Source organism: Nicotiana attenuata, unplaced genomic scaffold (assembly GCF_001879085.1).
Source record: "Nicotiana attenuata strain UT unplaced genomic scaffold, NIATTr2, whole genome shotgun sequence".
In the NCBI taxonomy this organism is placed as follows: domain Eukaryota; kingdom Viridiplantae; phylum Streptophyta; class Magnoliopsida; order Solanales; family Solanaceae; genus Nicotiana; species Nicotiana attenuata.
In genome coordinates, this window is record NW_017673567.1 from 85,354 (window position 1) to 95,817 (window position 10,464).

Below are 10,464 nucleotides of genomic sequence, written 5' to 3' on the forward strand. Positions count from 1 at the left end.
AATGTAGCTGAGCTTTTCTCCCAATATACTTGGAATTAAAGGATGATCTACATATAAAATTTAAGATTTACGAGTCTAGTTTCTAAATCACTAAACCATTCTTCAATACAACATCAGAATAGAGAGATATTTGTGTTTTGTGAGACCGCGCAAGCAACTACCAATGGGACCCACATAGGCGGTGGTCGATCTACTTCACTTTATAAATGATTTGGACGCTTATGTTTTGCTCATTTTCAACTCAACTTCGCATCCAAACTTCTCCTAACCTTCCTAAACAGATAACATAATGGTTTGAAGTGATTCCAAAGTGATTGCACCATATTTCAATATCAAAAGTTACTTCTAGCGAAGAACAACACCTCTTTGAGGTTGTGTTGTCATTGAGGATAGTTGCAGGGTGTGTTTGGCTGAAAATTAAAGTTTTTGATACTGTCTAAGGTGATTATAATAGCCTACTAATTTTTCTTTAGATTTCATGTATGTTGTTTAAGTTGTTAGGACGATAAACTACAAGATAATACTTGGATTAGCATAAGTCACTTCTATGGTATTGTATTGCAATTGAGGGTTGTTGTAAGCTAAATATAACTTGGATTTCGACTTGAAGTTACTGTAGGAGGTATGTGTATTATGTTACTGCATGTTCTTAAGGTTATCTTGATGTTGATTAAGTTAAATGGATGGACTAGACATGAACTAGTAAATAAAGTTGCTAATCGAAGATAGTTGGAGTTGTGGATTGTTTACTTTGTTATAAATATATGGTATAAGGATGAAATCATTGGTGAATGACTTAATTATCATTTTAATGATACTGTTAAGTTAATATATGAAGTCTATAAGGGGTGATATGGGGTATAAGGATTCCAATTAGAGCTTGTCGCTCGTCGTGAAGTAGTTGTGACTTGTTGTTATTATATGGTGTCTTGTTTTTGATATTTATATATTGCTGAATTTCTCTTGTTGTTGTTGTTGGTATATGGTATTGGAGGAGTCCCTTGTTATAGGGGAGATGCTGCCCGAATTTACGTAAATGAGCTACTAGCTTAAGTTACGAACTTAGCCTTTGCTCAACACTGATTTTGAATCTCCTTATGCTATGATAGATTGAGTTGACTTGTTTGAAGAGTTTCTTGGAAGGTATTAAGGACACAGTGGGGCTAAGGTATGTCAAGGCACTTCCTTATTTCTTTTGGCATGATCTAAAGTAAAACGAACGTAAACGATACGCTATTTCATAACGGATCTACTCCTAGAAACTAAGGTTGTCCATCTTGTTCTTTCCTTATAAAGTTATTCTAAGCAAGTATGTATGATCCTTGAATCCTACTAAGGTTCATATTGATGGTATGGATGTCCATAATGTTAATGGAAGGTGCAACGACCTTACGTCACTCTGAAAAGTTTAGAACGTGATTCCATGAGTCCGACATGCATTATATATAGTATCTATTTTACTCTACCGAGATGCGCTATAGTCGGACGGGTACAAAACCTATTATGCAACCACTGATCAGTTGGGTTTACCAAGCTCCACGTGGCCACATATGATTCTACCGAGCCTTATGATGACCGGGTACGTTTTTACCGAGTCCTCTTCGAGGCCGGGTACGATATGATGATGTTGATGCCCAAAGAGGTGTATGTTTTTAAAAGTTTATGTATATATATGTATCATGCATTTCATGTCAACAGCCCTCAGAGGCCCTCAAATGCTACAGGTTGTATCTCCTCTATCTCTTTTTATATTACTGTTCTTATTTATGCTTTCCTGCTTTACATACTCGGTACATTATTCGTATTGACGTCCCTTTTTCTTGGGGAAGCAACGTTTCTTGCACGCAGGTCCCGATAGACAGGTTGACAGTCCTCCTAGTAGGATATCAGCTCAGCGTAAGGTATTGGTACACACCACTTGCTCCGGAGTTGCCTATTTGGTCAGTATGATTTGGACGTGTACTGATTGATATGGCGGGGGCCTGTCCCGACCTTTATGATATTTATGTACTCTTAGAGGCCTGTAGACGGATTTCGTGTATATGGATACTTGTATGGCCTTGTTGGCCTATGTTTTGAGTATACAAATGATCATGTCGGCCTTATAGGCACGTATGTCACATGTATAAGCTTCTATATCATGTTGGGTCTTCCTATGTCTAGCATTCCCTTATGTTTTATTCTGGTTATCTCATGATGGGCCTTCTGGCCCATTTATCCATGATGGTATTATAAGAAAAAATACGTTACGTTGGTACTCGGTTGGGTAAGGCAACGGGTTCCCTTCACCCCCCATCGGTTTGGGTCGCGACAAAAGTGGTATCAGAGTAGTTGTGTGCTAAGGAGTCTACAAGCCGTATCTAGTAAAGTCTTGTTTATGGGTGTGTTGTGCACCACACTTATAAGCAGGAAGCTACATGGCATTTAGGATTGTTACTCTTTCTTCTTACTCTAGATCGTATGGTAAAGCTCAGTTGTAAGAATTCAAACTCCTAAATTCTACTTTATTCGTAATACAATGATACCTACATCCATAAAGACAATTGGTAAGAGATTGAATGTGGTTGTGGAAGAGTTGAGTTAGAGGAACTCAATTTTGCATCATGCTTATTATGAGTAAATGTAAGGTCTTCAGAAGATTATGTGTGTACTAAGATGTGTAAGCTTCTTGATAAGGAGCCCCAAGGCATGAATATCTATCCACTCATATGGTAAAGAGCAACGAGAGACTCAGAAGGTAGATACAAGTTTCAATAAGTAAAAAAAATCAAGGTGAAGAAGGGTACGAGGTACCTAGTTAGTGAAGATTATCAGTTTTTACAATTCAGGCAAAGAAATATAATTATGAGTTACCTTCAACAGTAACAGATGTATGTACAGTTGGCCCCATCTCAGTTATGCCATATGAGAGCTATCAGATACAGTTTAAGAGAAGGATGGGATATCAGAATCCAGCTGGGGTTAGAGTAAGAAAAAATGGTGGATGGATTGTTAGCATTAGCTGACATTTTCGAAGGATATTGCAAACGTAGTAATAGTTCTCCTTGTGAGACACCCAGATGGTGCACTCTAGAATAGTACAATTAGACATGAATACTAGCATGTTCATAAAATTTAGAAGATAGGTACTGGAATCCTAGAAGGGATAAATATTTACCTTAGTATGACTACCGTCCGTAGTAAAAAAAAGGAGAGAGAATGTTAGGCGTCCCGAAGAGCAGTGAGATGAAGCAAGGGGAGCTAAACGTGAAAGAACATTTTGTTGAAGTTTTCAGAATAAAGTGATAGATAGAAATATTAGCTGGAGAATAAGAAGAGAGTAAATGAGGTATTATGAGTAAGATGTGATAAATGTGTGATAACGGTAAATCAAAATATGACAGAATGACAAAGTCTATAGTCAAGTGAAGGAAAAGACAAGAGGAGATAGGCCTTGAGACAATACAAGAGTATAAGCCCTAAAGTCATATCCTCATTTCGTGAAATGAGTTGGTGAGTCCAACGTGATTACCAGAAGGAAAAGTTAGACCCCCAGAGAAATAGAAATCAGTATGGGCTAGTGAACAAGATAAACTGAACATGAATTAGGGATCGGAAGATTTGATAATAGTCGTCATCGTGAGAATTTCAGAGATAGAGTTCCGGCAATAATAGAATGGATAACAAAAGAATAACCTTTAAAGTTCATTCAGGAAGACGTTTTCCTAAAGCAAGCACTGTGAGCAGAGTTAAGCTTAAACGACTAAGTGTGCCAGTTACACTAGGTGTCACCCTTGTGCATAAGGAATTCAGTTATCCCTGTTACAGAATGGTTACCGCAAGGCGAATAAGGGTCATTGATGATGTGAAAAGACACCAATGAAGAGGTAAAGTTTCTATAGGTAGATCGTCGTAGCACTAAATCTCCGTACTCCCCTAAAAGGGGGGAAGATGGTGTGATGTGGTAATAAGTCGGAGTTAAGTGGTTCAGGTAACTTTGGAATAGTAAAGGAAGAATGTGGTAGAAAGACAAAAGGAATGAGATTACATTTATTCAAATCCTACTGATATGATACGACTCCTGATATGCAAGCACGACATCGTGGAGAGGCAGTAAGGGTTCCAGCACTAGATGTTATTGATAAATAAGTGAAAATGAACACTTGATACATAAGGAGCCAGTGCGAGGGGAAAGTTAAGACAAAGGACATAACCGAAGAGAGATTACGCAGAATATAGATATGAGAATGGACCAACGAGTAGTTAGTAGTTGATTCATAAAGAGCCTAGTTATGGCTAGACAATAGGATACAGACAAATCATGCAGATTGTGCACGATAAACATAGTGAACCCCAACATAGTGAATTCAGTCTAGCATATATGACGTCGTAATCCTTGAGAAATATTCAAATAGGAGTTGGGGTAATTAAAGGTACCGTATAAGTGTTACGAAAATAAAAGAGAGTGCTACTGGGAAGACAGCAAAAAAATTCAGTTCAGAAGCAACCCTACGAGCACAAGAGCGTGGAGGTAAGTAACTAAGGATAATTATAGACGAGCAAGAATATCAAAAATTCTGTCGAGTATACGATGTAATAAGCTCGCAGCTTTACAGGAGTCAGAAAGTCTCTCCAAAGTACTACCACGAAATACTAGCTAAGGAAATAAAGGAAGAAGGATTCAGCCTAAGTATATTGACCTAAAGAAGAAATGGTATTGTAAGAATAGTCTCACTACAACATTGTATGCACTCAATAAGAAAGTGTCACCTGTCGTGACTGATGAACGGGAAGTAAAATCAAAAGTGATATTTGAGATCATATGAGTTACAGGAAATTTCAGTATTCCCGGGCACTAAGATAAGCCAAGAATTCATGCAGCAAGTGGCAGAACGACCAGAAAAAGTAATTTCTTACATTTAAAGACAACTAAGAAGGCACAGAAGGAAACCTATGGTGCTAGCAAGTTAAAGGAAGATTGCGAGTAGTATAAATAGATATGTGTAGGTCGCAAGATAAAGTATGGTAGATCGATAATTTTTTTTGTAGATATGAGTAAGGATAAGAAAAGGTGAGGAAGAAGGTGACAAGAATAGGTAGGGCCTCAGAATTAAGCCTATCAAAACAAGAGAGCTGATGGTTTCTGTATGTAAAAAAAGATCAGTATAGCCTAAACGAACTCGGAGGTGTCTAAGACTACGAGCAATTAGAAGACATGAAATGTTGCCCTGGTAGTAGAATAAGGGTGTAATGATGATAGATAAGAGGATGACGTTTAGGCCTTCGATTGAGTAATGATTTTGAGAAAAGAGATTTCATTAATTGCACGGGATTAGAATACCTCCCATAAGATGAATCACGTATGGATGCTATGAAATACGATTATTAAAGTATAGTATCGTCCCTAGGTGGATCAGGAAAATCACTTCAAATGTTGCCCGATGCAACGTGAGCCCTAGTGATAATGTATTACGTAAGAGGTTTCAAGTTATCAGTGGTAGATTATAAATCAACATTAAGGTGAATCACCAATAGATGGATACAAGTTCCAAAGTATGAGATGCGATTAGGCTGTCATTCTTAATATGAATAGTAATGAGGAAGCATTAAAGGACATAGATTTATACATATAGGATAAGCAACAAGAGCGTAACCTAGAGTTAGCTAGCAAATTCCGTAATAATAAACTGAACTAAGTGTTATGGTATAGTATGACCTACCTAGATGTAGTAAAGCCATAAGGATAGATAACCGAGGCTATAAAACAAGATATATCAATAGTCGTAAGTTCTATAAAGTACCAAGTGAAGGACTTCAGTACACCTATGGATGCCTAGAGGGACATCTTGTCATAGTTTTGTATATGTTCACAAGGTGAGGCCTAAAGATTGGCCAAAAGATGGAGGAAAAATGATAGAAGATTCGCATAGGCGCAAAAACAAGGACAAAGTCGTAGAGGATGCATGATAGAAGGTAGCAATATTTACGAGATTGGAAGAATTCTGACCACAGGTCGTGGTATGAGAAAGAGGCCTAAAGAGGGGAATACCCTGGCCTTTGGATTTATTTACAGAACAGTTTCCTAGATGTCAAGGATAATATTAAAGTATTCTTAAGAGCTATAGGTTATGAGACTGATAAGCGCATCAGTCAACATTCGAGGACGAATGTTCCAAATGGGGGAATGATGTTACACCCCATGTTTTCGTACGTGAGAGTACGTAGTAAGTCAATTGATGTAAGCTCAGAGATGAGATCATCTTTGAAAGTACATAAAGTAATTTAATCATGTTACCTTTGAGGTTACAAATATTTAATATCATAAATAAAAAGTACCAAGAGGGTTGGAAAGCTTGGACGCTAAACGAATTTAAAAAATGAGTTTCGTCGAAAGTCGACAAGTTTGGAATGTTCTAACATATACTTTAGGGTGAGACTAGGGTTATTAACATGATAAGGAGGTTATGTTAAGAGTAATTTTAGTCGTATGATAGTCGTGTGTTACGTTTTGGAGTCAAGCGAGTTGTGGGAACAAAAGTTGGCAAAGGTCATCACAAGTTACATTCATAATGTGCTGAAAATTAAGTCAAATGTAGCCGCACTTTTCTCCCAATATACTTGGAATTAAGGGATTATATACATATCAAATTGAAGATCTACGAGTCTAGTTTCTAACGCTTTAAATCTTTCTTCAATACAACATCGTAGTAGAGATATATTCGCATTTTTATGAGACCGTGCAAGCAGCTCCCAAAGGGACCCACTTAGGCAGTGGTCGACCTACTTCACTTTATAAACGATTTGGACGCCTATGTTTTGCTCATTTTCAACTCAACTTCGTCTCCAAACTTCTCATAACCCTCCTAAACAGATATCATAAGGGTTTGAAGTGATTCTAAAGTGATTGCATCATATTTGAACATCAAAAGTTAGTTCTAGCGAAGAACAACACCTCTTTGAGGTTGTGTTGTCATTGAGGATAGTTGTGGGCTGTGTTTGGATGAAAATTCAAGTTTTTGCTACTGGATAAGGTGATTATAATAGCCTACTAATTGTGCTTTAGCTTGCATGTATGTTGTTTAAGTTGTTAGGACGATAAACTACAAGATAATACTTGGATTAGCATAAGTCACTTCTATGGTATTGTATTGCAATTGAGGGTTGTTGTAAGCTAAATATAACTTGGATTTCGACTTGAAGTTACTGTATGAGGTATGTGTATTGTGTTCTTGCATGTGCTTAAGGTTATCTTAATGTTGATTAAGTTAAATGGATGGACTCGACATGAACTAGTGAATAAAGTTGCTAATTGAAGATAGTTGGAGTTGTGGATTGTTTCCTTTGTTATAAATATATGGTATAAGGATGGAATCATTGATTAATGACTTCATTATCATGTTAATTATACTGTTACGTTAATGTAAGAAGTTTATAAGGGTTGATATGGGGTATACATATTCCAATCACAGCTTGCCGCTCGTCGTGAAGTAGTTGTCACTTGTTGCTGTTATATGGTGTCTTGTTATTGATATTTATATGTTATTGTATGTCCCTTGTTGTTGTTGGTATATGGTATTGGAGGAGTCCCTTGTTACAGGGGAGATGCTGCTCGAATTTATGTAAACGAGCTACTAGCTTAAGTTACGAACTTAGCCTTTGCTAAGCACTAATTTTGAATCTCCTTATGCTATGATAGATTGAGTTGACTTGTTTAAAGAGTTTCTTGGAAGGTATTAAGGAATCAGTGGGGTTAAGGTATGTCAAGGCACTTCCTTATTTCTTTTGGCATGATCTAAAGTGAAATTAACGTAAACGATATGCTATTTCATAATGGATCTACTCCTACAAACTAAGGTTGTCCATGTTGTTCTTTCCTTATAAAGTTATTCTAAGCAAGTATGTATGATCCTTGAATCCTACTAAGGTTCGTATTGATGGTATGGATGTCCATAATATTAATAAAAGGTGCAACGACCTTATGTCACTCCGAAAGGTTTAGAACATGATTCCATGAGTCCAGCATGCATTATATATAGTATCTATTTTACTCTACCGAGCCGCGCTATATTCAGCCGGGTATGGGACCTATTGCGCAACCACTGATCAGTTTGGTTTACCAAGCTGCACGTGGCCGGGTACGATTCTACTGAGTCTTGTGATGGCCAGGTATGTTTTTATCGAGTCCTCTTCGAGGCCGGGTACGATGTGATGATGATGATGCCCACAGAGGCGTATATTTTTAAAAGTTTATGTATATATATATATGTATCATGAATTTCATGTCCGTGGCCCTCAAAGGCCCTTAAATGCTACAGTTTGTATCTCCGCTATCTCTCTTTATATTACTATTCTTATTTATGCTTTCCTGCTTTACATACTCGGTACTTCATTCGTACTAACATCCCTTTTGCCTGGGGATGCTGTGTTTCAGCACGTAGGTCCCGATAGACATGTTGACAGTCCTCCTAGTAGGCTATCAGCTCAGCAGAAGGTGTTGGTACACTCTGCTTGCTTTGGAGTTGCATATTTGGTCAGTATGATTTGGACATGTATTAATTGGTATGGCGGGGGCCTGTCCCGACCTTTATGATGTTTATGTACTCTTAGAGGCTTGTAGACGGATTTCATGTATATGGATACTTGTATGGCCTTGTTGGCCTATGTTTTGAGTATACAAATGATCATGTCGGCCTTATAGGCCCATATGTCACATGTATAAGTTTTTATATCATGTTAGGTCTTCCTATGTCTAGCATCCCCTTATGTTTTATTCTGGTTATCTCATGATGCTTCTTGCCCATTTATCCATGATGGTATGATAAGAAAAATTATATTAAGTTGGTACTCGATTGGGTAAGCCATCGGGTGCCCGTCGCGGTCTATCAGTTTGTGTCGCGACATCTTGACTACCCATAACCCCACAAGTCCAAATATGTGTTTTATTTTTAAATCTGAGTCTAATTCGACTCTCAAATCTAAAAATTTCATTTTTCAAAACATAGTCAAAATCCCTAAATTTCCTTTTAAATCCCACTATTTTGATGTTAAAATCTACAAGAAATCAAGTTAAAGTATTGGAATTGAGTCAAAATCACTAACCCAATAGCTAGATGTGAAAATCCCCTCAAAAATTCGCATCCCACCAAGTCTAGGGCTCAAAATATGATAAAATGAGACTATGTCTCGAAATAACCAGTTATAGGCAAGCTGCAAATATTGCATTTGCGACCAGATGTTCACAAATGCGACTACCGCAAAAGCGACCTTGGGTCCGCAAATGCGAAGCTTGGCTACCTTTGCAACCATCCCAAATGCGATAAAATGTTCGCAAAAGTGAACTTCCCCAGCCCAGCAGAATGTCGCAAATGCGACTTCAATATTCGTAAATGCAAAATTCCCCCAGGGACAAGCCATCGCAAATGTGATTAAAGGTCCGCATATGCTAACCCAGAGCATATCGCAATTGTGAGCCCAGCTCCGCAAATGCAAAACTGGTCCCCTAGACGAACATCGAAAAAGCAAAGAATCACGCAAATGCATTATCGCAAATGCGACCATCTCCTCGCAACTGCGAGAAAAGTAACACCAGCAAAAGCTAAACTAACTCAAAATGACCCGAAATATGTGAGAAACTCACCCCGAGGCCCCCAAGACTCCACACCAAATATCCACACAAGTACATAAACATGATACGAACTCGCTAGCGCACTCGGATCATCAAAATAACGTATAAAACCACGAATTGAACACCAAAACACATAGAAATTGCCATGAACTCAAGAACATCTAAAAAGACAACCAATCGTCTGATTCCTGCCAAATCAAATCAGACTGACGCCAAATTTTGCAGATAAGTTCTAAATAACAACACATACTTGGCTTGACTAAGGATCAATACACACAACTCGTGATGTTACTGCAACAAACGCATCTCTCAGAATCTATTCCTCAATCTACCATGATGACTCGATGTGAACAATGTTTTATTGCATGGAGATCTTGATGAAAAGGTTTACACAAAATTTCCTCCCGATCTGTCTTTTTTTTCTTCTTCTTCTCACAATTCCCAACTGGTGTGTCATCTTCAAAAGGCCTTATCTAGACTAAGGCAGGCCTCTAGGAAATTGTATACCAAGTTATCTCAGGTCTTTCCAGGGGCCTAATGACTACTCCTTGTTTGCCAAACAGTCTGCCTCCTCCATTGTTCTCCTTGATGTATATGTGGATGATATCATCCTCACTAGGAATGACTTAAAGGAGATATCTACTTTGAAGATTTTCTTGGACAATCAGTTCAAGATAAAAGATCTGGGGCTCCTTCACTATTTTCTTGGTATTGAGGTAGCTTATTCTGATTTTGGGTTGTTATTGCATCAGAGGAAGTTTATTAGAAACTTTTTCATGATTAGAATAGTGTTGCTACTTCCTTTGTCACTTGTCCTCTGAATATGATTATTAAGTTGAAGGCCACCATGGATCATCCTT